The 14,278-nt window shown below is 44.2% G+C and overlaps 1 protein-coding gene across 1 annotated transcript in view; it reads left to right on the top strand.

The window, feature by feature from the left end:
• Positions 1 to 1,058: 1,058 nt before the first annotated feature.
• LOC146386091 (protein phosphatase 1 regulatory subunit 29-like) overlaps positions 1,059 to 14,278 on the top strand; it is a 307,745-nt gene continuing 294,525 nt past the window's right edge. The window contains exon 1 of the mRNA XM_084932118.1: positions 1,059 to 1,311. The gene's annotated coding sequence lies outside the window, so the exon portion shown is untranslated. The remainder of the gene's footprint in view (positions 1,312 to 14,278) is intronic.

Below are 14,278 nucleotides of genomic sequence, written 5' to 3'. Positions count from 1 at the left end.
AATGTCTTGCTGGGCTCAAATGACCTCACTCACTCACACAACATAGAAATTCCCCTCACTGTTAATATCGAGCTGGGTGCGATTACACGTGTGATGGCAATCAGTCAAGTATCACTCCTACACGCAGGATGAAAACCCAAAGGATGAAGGGAGCTCCAGAGAAAAGTGTTACCCTGTGGGGTTTTCAGAAATTTGAGATACAGGAAGGCACATAAAAACTCTAAATCTTCTACACACACACACACACACACACACACACACACACACACACATCGAAAGGTACTCACGAGCAAAACAACATGGGAGCAAATCAATACCTCAACAGCTGACTGACAATGACGTCATCGGCACAGTTGGAGCTCCCCCTTTTCTTTCCACGCCTTCCACTTTATATCCGTGCGCGTGTGCGGGAACCTGCCTCCCTGCCCCTTCACAAGGGCGCGCACTTTGAGGCGCGTTGCTACGTGCCCAGATTGGAAAGCAGTTGCGCGTCCCTGCATGGGGAAGTGGTAAGTTGCGCAAGTAACGGCATGAGCGGCATCCCGCTTTACCCCACACGTTGTTCGGGACCAAACATTATGTGATTACTGCCCGTGGAGGTATCAGTGGCCCGTAACCTCCCACCATTCTTAAGATCGACTGATTGGAGTCAGTAATACATGCCGCTGTCACGTGGTTAGACTGAGCCATAAGCAGAACTATGTTATAATATGTTGTCTTTTTTTCAAATGAGTGCTCTCATTGAATCAAAGCTAAGGTGAAACCTGTATGCAGTCTATATAACAAACCTATTTAAAAATGGGGATAAAAATAGCACAATTAACACAAGGGAGGGCAGAAACTAGAGAAAAATCTGAGATGTGTTTCGTCCCGCTGGGAATCTTCCTGATATTGACATCGGGCTTGCTTTGGCATTTTAATTACGCGCAGCCGACATTTCTGAAAGAGAGAAAAAAAGAAAAAGCCTGCAGAAGATTTTTCTTTGAAATTTTCCTCTCAGTGTATCCAGCAGGTATTGCGTCTGATTGGGAGCGGCTGCTGCCACGATTCAACATCATCCCTCTGTCAACCATCCCCTCTCTCTCTTCCGTTAGCGCGCCTCCGTCCCTCATCACTCCTCTTGCTCACCCACCTTACTCTCTCTCTCTGGATCTCCCCCCACCCCCCTTCTCTCTCTCTCCCTCTCTCTGCTGGAACGCACGTCCGGGGATAATACTCTCGCTCTCTCCGTCTTTTGCTGCTGCAGAACGGACCGTAAAGCTTCACGCCTTCATCCTCTTCTTCCCTGCCAGACCGGGAACTCCGATCAAGGTAAGACAAGTGAAAACACGATGTGTTCTGTACGAGCTGGGCTCAGCTGTCAGTGTTAGCGGGGAGAAGTGTTGGGGGGCGAGAGTGGAGAAGTGTTGGGGGGCGAGAGTGGAGGGGGGGGGGGGGTGGACTTCTGCACTTGTGGGATGCGTTGTGTGCGCGCTGGAGAGACACCGTGCTGCCACGTTGAGGTTGTCGGTGCAATGCTGAGCTTTGCTTATTTGGCGAATATAAACACAGAGATGCTCAGAGGGATATCCCGACAACGTTCTTGGGCAGTGTCCACTCCTCAGACACCTGTGAGTCAGATACTGAGCAGACCATAAAATTAAATAATAATAATAATAATAAAAGATTCAAACACAGAGAGGAAAAAAGTGTGGAGAAAATTTGGATGAATTGTTGTGAGCCCGACCTATTGGCTGGCAGTGCCGCCCCGCCTCTGTACCCGTTTTTTTTTTTTTTTTTTTTTTTTACGTGGTGGTGGATAAGACAGCTGTTGAACATACGTGTGTTAGCTCCGGTGCTCAGGTCTGGAGCGGCTTTCTGCGGATCAAGAGATCCCAGGCTGAGCCATTCTGAGCGGGGAGGTAGTGCCGGGGTTGCTCTGTGGCAAAAACACAAAGGGGCAACGGTGGCCCTGGGGTGAGCAGCAGCTGTCTTCGAACGTGTGCGCGTGTGTGGTGAGTGGCATCACCAGTGAGTGAGTCGAAAATGATAAGCAGAGATGGTGCACAATGGCAATCGCCATAAAATGACGCGTGCGTATTTTTACGCGCGAAAACGAGTGCCTTTGACCGAATTTCCACATCAAACGGGCTGTTTCCACGGGGTTTCCATTAGTGGGGGAATGGGGGAAAATAGAAGGGAGACTATTTGGTATCTTTCAGTCCTGCAACACAAACAAACCTCATTCAGCAGCACTGCGCGCGTTTGGAGACGCTGAGAGAATGGCGAAAAGAAAGAGAGGAGAGACACGAGAGGGGGAGAAGGAAGACGATAAAGCGGAGGAGGGGTGGGGGTGAAAGAAAGATAGATAGAGATAGAGAGAGAGAGAGAGAGAGAGAGAGAGATGAGATGGCGCACTACAACAGCGCTTTCTAGCAGTGTTTTGATTTATCGCCTCTCCAATGCGCACTGACGCACAAAGCTCCGGGTTACCCCCTGTTGGTATTCGTTGTCATCTCGACTGATCAGGATTATGTTAGAGTCGCAGTCGCTGACCTATCTGGCCTCCAGGAACACACCCTCATCCACCTCTCCTCTCTTCTTCTCCCGTGATTTTGCCGGATAGCACAAATATCCCAAGCGCACGCGTTTAGACTCGACGGATGATTGTTGCCGTGAAAACAATCATGCGTGATGCGATGTGACAAGCGAACTAGTGGCATGTTTTGACTGAGGCACTGAAATTTCCTCTTTAACGTCCGGTGCCTGCGCAAGTGGGATTTATTCGTTTATGCATCTCATTGTGATGATGATGCGTGCGTGACTCATTTGGCCATGAAGCGATGGGATAGTGGAGGGCAGAGCACAGCCGCAGGATACCGAAAAGAGCGCCCAGCTTAAGCGAACTTGTAGGAAATAAAAACATCTTCATCATTTTCGTAAATGCCCGTTTTTTAGCAACATTCTTTGCATTATCCTGTGCATCAACTCTTCCTCTTGTTTGACAATGTCACCACCATCTTCACTCCTCCGCTTACTTTTTTCTCATTTTTTATTCGTTGTCACTGCCACTAACATTATCAGCAACATCATCCACGTTTTTCATCTCAGCTGTCAAAAGTTTCTTTATTATTTCTCATTGTTTATCAGCTTTTGCCCTCATGTTGATATTACCATCCATGAACACGTTATCTTCATAATTCTACCAGTAACCCCCCTCACCACCACCAACAATATCATCATCATCATCATCATCATCATCATCATCATCATCACCAATTTTTTGGACTGAACTACATTATAAAAAGATTCCACATCCCTCCTCTCCTCTCCTCTCCTCTTGAAACCCGACACACTACCAGCAAGTAGATGTCTATTAATGCCCACAGGCCTGATGTCATTCATAAATCTTCTGTCGGGGCAGAGTATGGCACTACACAGAAACTCAAAGATGCAACAGTATTTTACTAAGTTTGTAGGTTTTATTTTGTGGTTGGCTTGTACTTCAATAGGTCGAACTTTAAAACCGCTTGCCTGGTATTACACCGGAGCTCCTTCTGGTGACAAAACCCCTCTGACCTGTCAGGAAACAGATATGAGATTGTGGGAGTGTCCTTTGGTGTCTGGCAGCAAATCCTTTGTGTGCTGTGGGCTGCAACACCCAAAGGATTTGCCCTCAGTGGATTAGGCTTGTTCTGGTTCATATGGGTGTTCAATCAAACTGACATCAGAATCTGGATCTGTGGACTCTACTATGAAACAAGTTGCTTGCTAGGATCTCTTTTCCTTCTCAGTTGTTACTTGCCCTAAAGTCAGCAATTATGCTAAGCAGTCACATGAAGGTGATTTGATAAGTCAACTCAGGATTTAACAATCTAGTTGTGAGTGTGTTTACATGAAAGGGGTGGTGCTGGCAGGATCTGAGAATTACAAACAGGGACAGGTCTACAGAGGAAGATCAAGTTATGATGTTAGAAAACTATGAAGTGTGAGTGTGTGTAATGAATGTGTGCTTTAAATACATTGGTCGGTAAGACTGGGAAAGAGTTACTATGTTGATAAAATTTAGCCTGTTTGAAGTTTGAAGAAAGGAAGGAAAGCCTGCAACTATGCTGACTGTCTAAGTTAACAGACTTCAGTATGAGCGCTCTGTCATTAAGAAACAAGAGAATCTGACTGGTTACAATAAAGTATTGCATTAATTGAATGTTTATCAATAATTTAACAGAATACTTTGGATTCTTGTAAACCAATTTTTGCTTTATTCTTTCACTTAAACAGGCAGAGAGCAAGCATAAAAACTCTGTATAATTGTACTGTAGACTAAGCTTATTTGCAAATTTTATGTAAGGTCCACATGTAATGTGGACTTGAGATGTATAAGGTTTATAGAACAATAAGAGAATTTTAAAATTGTTTTAGCCAACAGGGAAAACAAATGAAGGATTAAAGTTGTCATCAGGGGAAAACAAAGTTCAGATGCTTTTCAGATACTTTACTGCTAGCCACACACTAAGTGCTGAGGATTCTTACAGCACTAGTAATGCTGTTTTATGGAGATGTGATTGGTTATTAGATGTGGATTCTAAATCTGCTGACCTCTTAATCTGTACATAACCTGCTTCAGTTACTGTGATGATGAACCCTGGTAAGAATACTTTGTAATACTGAAAATCCGGGGTTAAACTTGAAGTAGATGTTTTACACCCAAATCCTGCTTTGTTGTACAGGCCTCTGGTAAAGACCTTGGGCTCACTGTCATGTTCTGAGCTGGTCCTGAGAAGTGTTTGGGGAATAGCAAGAAGCAGTGTCATGCCTGAGGGAGGTGCTGCCATAAGTCTGACAGTTGGCAGAGCTAAGAGCTAAGGGTGGGTGGTCCCTGTGAAGGTAACATTAACACAAATTCCACAACCCAAGGAATCCCCGCAGAACTGTCAACGTTTTTCACGTCGCGCGCTGGTGCTTTTAATGTTTATAATGATTGATGCTTGCAGAGAATTATAAATAAATCACATTTGTCTTTATGTTGTGCAAGTTAAAAACAAAATAAAACAGGAGCTTGAATGAAAAAGCCTGACATCTCTGTTTTAAGAAATAATCCTTGAACCACAAAAATGATACAAAACGATAAACGTGTGCGTGTTATTTTAAGTGTAAGACGTTGACGATGAAAAGAAGAATCTCAGCACGATGTGAGAGGCAAACTCGCACATCGTGTGTGTTGCTTTGCTAAGGTGTGTCTCGACTGAAGCTGTGGTACAATGCTGAAGGGAATATGAGCAGTGGATTGGATTTAGGGTCCCCCAGGGCCACATCCAATTCAAAGACGATGTGAGAAGAGCAGATCAGAGAGACGGGAATTAAAAAAGCAAGCGGTAGATAAGCAGGGTGACAGAGAGGAACAGGGGATGAAAGGAGCGGGGAGGGATGAGAGTGGGAGAAAATGAGGAATAATAAATAAAGTTCAACGCTATCTACAGGTCTCACAAAGCCAAATTCAATTCTAACTAAGGCTTCATTAAATGATGAAAAATTAAACAGGGCTGGTAAAAACCTGCATGCTAATGAATGAAGCTAACGAGAGTTCTGAGGCTGAAAGTCATTTATTGAAGAGAATGTACTCAGAAACACACACAGTGTAATTCCTGTGCTTTGATGAACAAAAAGAAGAAGAAAACCCGGGGTGAAAAAAAATGTGCAGTTCAGTGCTGTAAGGCTGTTAGCCTATAAAAACTGTCCAGCCAATACGAACGTCCATGAATAGGTTTAATTCAATCATTTGCTGTTAGGCTCAGAAATGGCATTACTATCTAATTAAAAGATTCATTTTAATATGAATGAATACAATTTAAAGAAATATCTTTATAGGTACTTCTTTTTGACTCTGTTAGCAGTTCATCCAACAGTTTCTTGGTATCAAACTGCTGAACATTCACACACTTAGCTAAAAAGACAGAAATCAAAGCCCGGCAATGTGAAATGTTTCTAACTCCTATGTAATCTGATGTTTTTTTTCTTTCTTTCTTACATTTCTGTCCTTACAGATAGCACTCTGTTCTTCCCAGTCCACTTTGTCCCGTTATCAGGAAAAGCAATAAGGTCTTCTGCTGTGTTTGGCTACTGCTGATCTAAGCTGAATTCATTCATTCATTATATGACTGGCAGCCAGTAACATAATTAATAAAATCGAATCTAAGCAACCAGAGTTGCCTAAGCTGAATGGAAATTTGATCAAACAGAAAAATTCACCAATCTATTAAAGGGAGCTTCCACCTGCGGTAAACTCAGGACGGCACAAGAACGTTCACCGCTCTGACAAACTGTTCTTCACTTGGTGGACAATGATTAAAAAATAAATACATCAATGATTAAAAGTGCTGTAAAAGAAAAGGCAGACCATGTAAAACACATCGTGATGATTTATACACAGTTTCCTTTCACAGTTTTTAGATTACGTGAAGACAAAGTAATGCGGCTTGCACCCTGTTTAACCTTAAATGGTCTTTAACCTTCTGTGGTCTCGATCGTCATAGGTGACGACCCTAACTCTAACCCTAGGTAATCATTTATTTGTTTGTTTTTGTATTTTAAAAAAATTTAAAGTCAGTTTAGACTTCCTCCAAACTATAGAGTAGTGTTTATGATGACTTGAACTCTGTGCTAGTTTCTAGTTATTGCTCATCGCTGGTGGAGTTTGTGACTGTTAGATGCAGACCTTTTTATTTACCACGGGAATTCACCACTGTTTTCATTATCGGAGTGTACATTCCACCTAGCGCTAATGCTAAGGAAGCGCTATGGGAACTGTATACAAAGATCAGTGAACTGCAAAATACACACCCGGATGGACTGTTTATTGTTGCTGGAGATTTCAACCATGCAAATCTCAAGTCAGTGCTTCCTAGATTCCATCAGTATGTGGACTTTGCAACGAGAGGGGAAAACAGGCTGGATCTTGTTTACACAAACATCCCCGGCGCATATCGGGCAGAGCCCCGCCCCCACCTCGGCTACTCAGACCACATCTCTGTTATGCTAATTCCAGCATACAGACCACTCGTCAGGCGATCAAAACCGGTTCTCAATCAGGTGAAAACCTGGCCAGCAGGAGCCATCTCTGCTCTTCAGGACTGTTTCGAGAGCACTGACTGGAACATGTTTAGGGAGGCTGCAACTTACGGCGACTTCACTGACTTGGAGGAGTACACGTCATCAGTGTCCAGCTACATCAACAAGTGCACCGATGACGTCACTGTCTCCAAGACCATCATCTCACGACCCAACCAAAAACCGTGGATTACTGCGGAAGTGCGTGCACTTCTGAGGACCTGAGACTCTGCCTTCAAAGCGGGAGATAAGGTGGCGCTTAGAAGAGCTAGGGCCAAACTTTCTCGGGCCATCAGAGAGGCGAAGCGCGCCCACGCCCAGAGAATCCACAACCACTTCAAGGACAGCGGCGACACACGGCGCATGTGGCAGGGCTTACAAGCCATCACTAACTACAGGACGACATCACCTGCCTGTGACAGTGACGGCTCCCTCCCAGATGCGCTGAACAACTTCTACGCTCGGTTCGACAGGCAGAACGACGTGGCGGCGAGGAAGACCACCCCTCCTCCGAACGACCAGGTCCTGTGTCTCACTACAGCTGAGGTGAGGAAAACTCTACGCAGAGTCAACCCACGTAAAGCTGCTGGACCAGACAACATCCCAGGCAGAGTGCTCAGAGAATGTGCTGAACAGCTGGCAGATGTTCTCACCGACATCTTCAACATCTCTCTGAGCAGTGCCGTCGTTCCCACGTGCTTCAAGGCCACCACCATCGTCCCCGTGCCCAAGAAGTCTTCTGTGTCCTGTCTCAACGACTACCGTCCTGTTGCACTTACACCCACCATCATGAAGTGCTTCGAGCGGCTCGTCATGAGACACATCAAGACCCGGCTGCCCCCCTCACTGGACCCACTGCAATTTGCGTACCGCCATAACTGCTCAACGGACGACGCCATCTCCACTGCACTCCATCTTGCCCTGACACACTTGGACAAGAAGGACTCACACGTTCGAATGCTGTACATAGACTTCAGCTCAGCATTCAACACGATCATCCCCCAACAACTGATCGGAAAGCTGAGCCTGTTGGGCCTGAACACCTCCCTCTGCAACTGGATCCTGTACTTTCTGACCGGAAGGCCTCAGTCAGTACGGATCGGGAACTGCACCTCCAGCACCACCACACTGAGCACTGGGGCCCCACAAGGCTGTGTGCTCAGTCCTCTGCTGTTCACACTGCTGACTCATGACTGTGTAGCAACACACAGTTCAAATCACATCATTAAGTTCACTGATGACACGACCGTGGTGGGTCTCATTAGCAAGAACGACGAGTCAGCGTACAGAGAGGAAGTGCAGAGACTAACGGACTGGTGTAAAGACAACAACCTGTCTCTGAATGTTGACAAGACAAAAGAGATGGTTGTTGACTTTAGGAAGACACGAGGCGACCACTCACCGCTGAGCATCAACGGCTCCTCTGTGGAGATCGTCGACAGCACCAAATTCCTGGGCGTCCACCTGGAGAAGGACCTCGGCTGGTCCCTCAACACCAGCTCCCTGCACAAGAAAGCCCAACAGCGTCTCTTCTTTCTGAGAAGACTGAGAAAGGCCCGGCTTCCACCACCGATCCTGACCACCTTCTATAGAGGAACTATCGAGAGCATCCTGAGCGGCTGCATCACTGTCTGGTTTGGGAACTGTGCCATATTGGACCGCAAGACCCTACAGCGGATAGTGGGAACAGCAGAGAAGATCATCAGGGTCTCTCTCCCCTCTATTGAGGACATCTACACCACACGATGCATTCGCAAAGCCACCGGCATTGTGGCTGATCGGACACACCCCTCTCACACACTCTTCACACTCCTGCCATCTGGAAAAAGGTACCGAAGCATTCGGGCACACACATCCAGACTGTGCAACAGCTTTTTTCCACAAGCCATCCGTCTCCTCAGCAAAAAGGGACTGACTGATAAACACGCACGCATGCACACACACACACACACACACACACACACACACACACACACACAAACATTATCACTCAGGTTAACTCAACTACCTCAAAACATTGAGACTGGACTGACTAATCAACACAAGCGCAAACACACTGACCTACACCACCAAACCATCGTACACACCAACCTGTAAATGCTCTTTTGCACAATATTAGTACTGGACTTTTTGCACTAACTTCTGCACTTCCTAATTTTTGCTGCTACACTAAGGAATGTTTACTGTTCCTCCACTACCTCAACTCATCATCACAAAACCTTATTATTATGTTACGTTGTGTTTTTCTATCATTCTGTCACTTTGCTGCTCTTGTTTGCACATTTGCACGTGCACTTTGTTGTCTGCTGTCTGATAACAAAAAAAAAAAAAAGTCTTCCTTAGATAGTTAGATAGTTTTTTTGTTAATTTATGTTGTAATTTATGTTAGGTCAGTCTGTCTTGTCCCTGCTAGCCAGCTAACTAGGCCTCTTAGTTAGCTAGTTTAGTGTTTTCTGTTAATTTATGTTGTAAATTTATGTTGCATGTAGCACCTTGGTTCCTGGAGGAACGCTGTTTCGCTTCACTGTGTACTAACTGTATATGGTTGAAGTGACAATAAAGCCAACTTGACTTGACTTGACTTGACTTGTAAAAACAATTAATCAATCGATCACATATCATCAACTCAGCGTATTTAAGCACAAGGTCAAGATGACGTCCGTCAGTTTAAACTGAGCATCAGAATGCACGAGAAAGGTGATTTAAATGACTTTGAATGTGGCATGGTGAGCTGCCAGGGTTTTTGCTCACTGGAAAATATCCATTGAGCTGCAGTGCTCACAGTGCTGTGCCAGAGGTCAGAGGAGAATGACCAGGCTGCTTCCAAATTATAGGAATGTCATAGTAACTCAAATTACATCAATTGCATCTCTGAATGCTCAACACATTGAACTGTAAAGCAGATGGGCTACAGCAGCAGAAGACCACACTGGCTGCCTCACCTGGCAGCTCAGAACAGGAAATAAAGGCTACAATTCACACTCGCTCACCAAAACTAGACAACAGAAGAAAAACACTTAAAGTGCATTCACTACATGAAAGAAAATAATATATCAAATCATACATAAAATGTAAGTTACTTAAAATACAGTCGTTACTGTTTAGCTTATTCTTAAGCCCCAAACCAAAAATTCTGCAGCGAGTGTGTGATGCTCTCGTGTGAATATGGAGCAAAATCTCTGAGGAAGGGTTAAAATAACTTGTTGACTCTGTGCCATGAAGACTTAAAGCATTCTGAATCTGTTAATGCCAATCAGAAGAAAGGCTGAACAAACAAGAAGTGCAAGTTCATCCAATGCCCCCAACCTGCTGTCATCTTTGACCAGCTCAAAAACAGAAGTGGACTCAGGGCAAATCACGTTGCTCACTTTATCACTCTCATTCATATTCAGTCTCACGTAAACACATGTGACATTATTCTAGAGCTACAGGAGACTACAGATGCTCCAAGAAAGGCAAAACCCAGTGGTGTTTGCAACGGAGGGTCTGAGCATCTCTTCCCCTGTGGTACAGTGTGGGAGAAAAGCTTGTTGTGGCTGCAGAATCAAGGCAGCCACAACAAGCCTAAAACCAAAAGCCTGAGTTTTTGCTCACTCTCAGAAAATATCAAGCAGGCCCCCAAATCGAGCTTAGCTGTAATCCCAGCAGATCAGCTGATCACAGTGACAGCTGATGGCTCAGCTGATAACCTTTAAAAATCCAACTGGCAAATCTCTTTTTTAAAGATTTTAAGATGCAAGCTAGTTGCAGGCCACTTTGATACCCACCACAGCCCACTTTTTAATGCTGGTTCTGATTAAATCAGTGTCTGTTCTGTGCTGGGCTTTTGCCACTGCTCTCCTGCTCCTGGCCTTCTATTTATGCACTGACATATGCATCAGTGGAAGTCAGCGAATACAAATTTCAAATTACTGCAAATGGAAATGGCAATCCTCCTTTGACTATAATGGGGGACAGCTAGTTTGCTACTTTAAATTGGTCAAATCTGAACTCATTCTTCTCTCACTATTATCTAGTGAAAAGTAGTAGAAAACAGTTACATCTCGAGCTGAGAGTGACTCCATGAAAGCTGAAAATGCTAAGACGCTTGAGCATTTGCTCGACGTGTGCTTGACTGATGAGGTGTTAAGAAGGATTCTCACCAGTCTGTGTGTGCTTGTTGTGACTGACAATCACCTGTCTCACACTACAAGCTGGAAAATGCATTTAATTCCTCTGCACCGACCCTATGAATGTACGGTTAACAGCAACAAAGGCACAAACTACAACACTGAACACTGTGAGTGAAGAAGCGTTTGCTATCCACTTGCAACATGTCTAAATTGTCTTTCAGCTGGTGCAGAGTGGGAACAGCTCTAGCTATACCCTGACCTTAGGTGTTTAGACAGTTAACAAGCAGGTGGAGATGCGAAAAACGATGAGCGAAAAACACTGATGAATTCCAGGAGAATAGCACTCTGCGTCCCAAACGCACCCCAGCGTTTCCCTTTTGCAGTTTTTGTGGCTTCTCTGCTCCTCTCTCTCTGTGTTTATCAAAGCCAGTCTGTGAATCTGTGAACTGACAGGCTTGCCGCATTCGTCCCTGCCTGTAAATGTGTTAGTCTATGTAATCCTGCTCCCTCCCCTCCTCGTTTTTTATTCCCTTCTCCCATTTCCCTCAACACAAATATGAGCGGGACGAGGAGAAAGAATGAGTGCGGTGGGGGAGACGGATGCATTCAAATGTTAACTCTGCTGTGTGTCTGCAACAATAACCCCGGCAACAGGGAGGACAAATCTTATCGCCACCCAAAATGTTTATTTTCTGCCATTGTGAAAAGCCAGACTGTGGCTGGTGGTGATAAGTTACGGAAGAAAAACACCATTTGGCGGCTTTTTTAGATGAATGCATAAAGGAATAGAGAGTAAGATGGGGGAAGTGAGGAAGAGGGATGGCCTCAGGGCAGGACAAAGGAGTTGCTGCCTTTCAGAATTGTGGTAGCGTGCTTCTGGTATTCAGAACTGCTGCAGCTCTTTCTGGGATATACAATATACAGAATCGTAACAATGACTGATAGCAGCCGCAGAAAAGATAATTCCAGACTGAAAATGATCGAGGTTTAAAGGTCACGCCCGGATATGGTAAAGATATGGGATTTTTGCTTACACTTATGTCCTCAAACTTGAGCGTCCAGAAAGAATTTAGTAATGCAATATATTCCTTCTGTCCTGGAGTGGAGCTGAATAAGGCACATCCCTATTACAGTCATGTTTATTATGACTTTATGACAGGCCACCAAATTTCATCCCAGCAGATCAGCTGATGACTTATTATAGAATTTTGAAACTCAAGTTTGTGCTACACACCATTGGAGATGCTGGACAAATCCGATTGGCTGCCACTGGGATCGACTTAAAGCTCGGTGCCTTGGCCGGAGGCTCTCTGGCAAGCGGAGGGGCCAAGCATCGAACTGCCAACCCCTGAAGTAGCAGACAGCCATTGTCATTCAAAATCTCACAGCACACATTTATTAATATTTGTTTTTGCGTAACACGTGAACAATAAATTTCTACTGCCAGCTGTATCCCCTTCACACCTGTGCCTCTGAGATGATTACAGATTACAGACAACACTAAGTACTTGGCATCATATGAAATAATGGTGTACGCCGAATTAAAAAACAACAACAACATAGGAAATAGAAATAAACGGCACATAAAACACAGTGTTCAAACATGCCATTCAATATGTAGTTATACACAGGCAGAAGTTAATAAAGAGGACTGTCTGGATCTGCAGCGGCTTTTCAGCACCTCTAATTACTGAGTAATGGGCAGTTTGATACATAATAATATCAGGCAAGTTCATTTGTCCATGTGCTGCTATGGAGATACTCAACTAATTGGAAAGCGATATGAGCCCCCCCCAACCATGGTAGCGCCTGAACGCCCTGCACAAATCTTTCCTCCCATCTCATCTCGTTCATGCCTTCATGCTGCAGATATCAGTAGAGATGTGGTCACGATGGTAGGGCTATAAGAGGAGTGCGCAGATATTGTGTTATTTATTTATTATTCTGGGGCGGGTGGTGATTTAATATGCAATGTTTCAAAGAACTCAACAAGCTGAACAAACACACAAGCTAAAGGTCCGGTGTGGATGTGTTTGGAAAATATACACAACACTTTCAGCAAAGGAGATGAGGGGACCACTTGGCAAGTGACACTTGATGAAGTGGAAATTTAAAACGTGTAATGTCCTAGATAATTTTAGATTCCTTTAATCAGATGTGATTTGTACAGGATGTGTTTTTGAAGTGATCTATTTTATGCTGTGAAATGTCCCTGAAAAAAACAGAAAATAAAAACTTCTCCTTCTTCAGATGTTATCGCGAACTACACATGCTGTCATAAAACGAGAGGCGGGGCACACCTTAATTACAATCAGAGAGAGACAGACAACCATTCACTGTCATTTTCACATGCTGCTTATAAAAATGAATGTTTCCTTTACGGCTCCATCATTTTTAGATTTGGGTCAAAAATATTGTGCTGTAGTTGAGACAAATCTTTGCTGATCCCACGCTGGGGAAATGTGCTTGTTTTATCAACTTAAAGCAGGAAAGCAACTTTTGACTGTTCCCCTGTCACAAGGGGAACCACAGCAGGTAGCTCTGCATGGTTTACTAGAGTTCATCGCCACGTGTCCCTCATGACACAACCCCGATAGGGCTGGAATCAAACCGACGACCTTTCACTGTTGCATGCCTCTTTAGTTCAGCGATCTAAGGACTTTGTTCTCTGTCTTTGGCTCTGAGCTTTGCTGATATTTCACTTAGAGATCACCCCCTGATAATGTGTTTAAAATGGTAACTCAAATTAGTTCTTTAAAAATTGGGTTATCTTATGGCAAATCCCCCCCCCCAAAAAAAAAAAAACAAAAGCAAAAAACAACAGTTTATGCCCCAAAGTGATTTGATTTCACATAAACGAGTCTGGTCATTTGTATGCATTGTTGATACCAAGTGAATTTTCTAAACCTTTGATTTGATATATTTAAGTTGTATTTTATTTAAAATTATTGCTTTATGCTTCAAAGAATGTATTTTTTTGAGTGCATGGTCCTCTCTTTACACTTGGTGAAGGAATACTCTGTCTCCCATCTCTGTTGAAGTACTTTTTTTTTGCTCTGTTCTGTGTTTGCAAACTTATT

Source organism: Perissodus microlepis, chromosome 6, assembly GCF_051167445.1.
Source record: "Perissodus microlepis isolate ML-2025 ecotype Zambia chromosome 6, ASM5116744v1, whole genome shotgun sequence".
In the NCBI taxonomy this organism is placed as follows: Eukaryota; Metazoa; Chordata; class Actinopteri; order Cichliformes; family Cichlidae; genus Perissodus; species Perissodus microlepis.
Note: the sequence above shows the minus strand (reverse complement) of the source record. Positions and strands in the feature narration are given on the sequence as shown.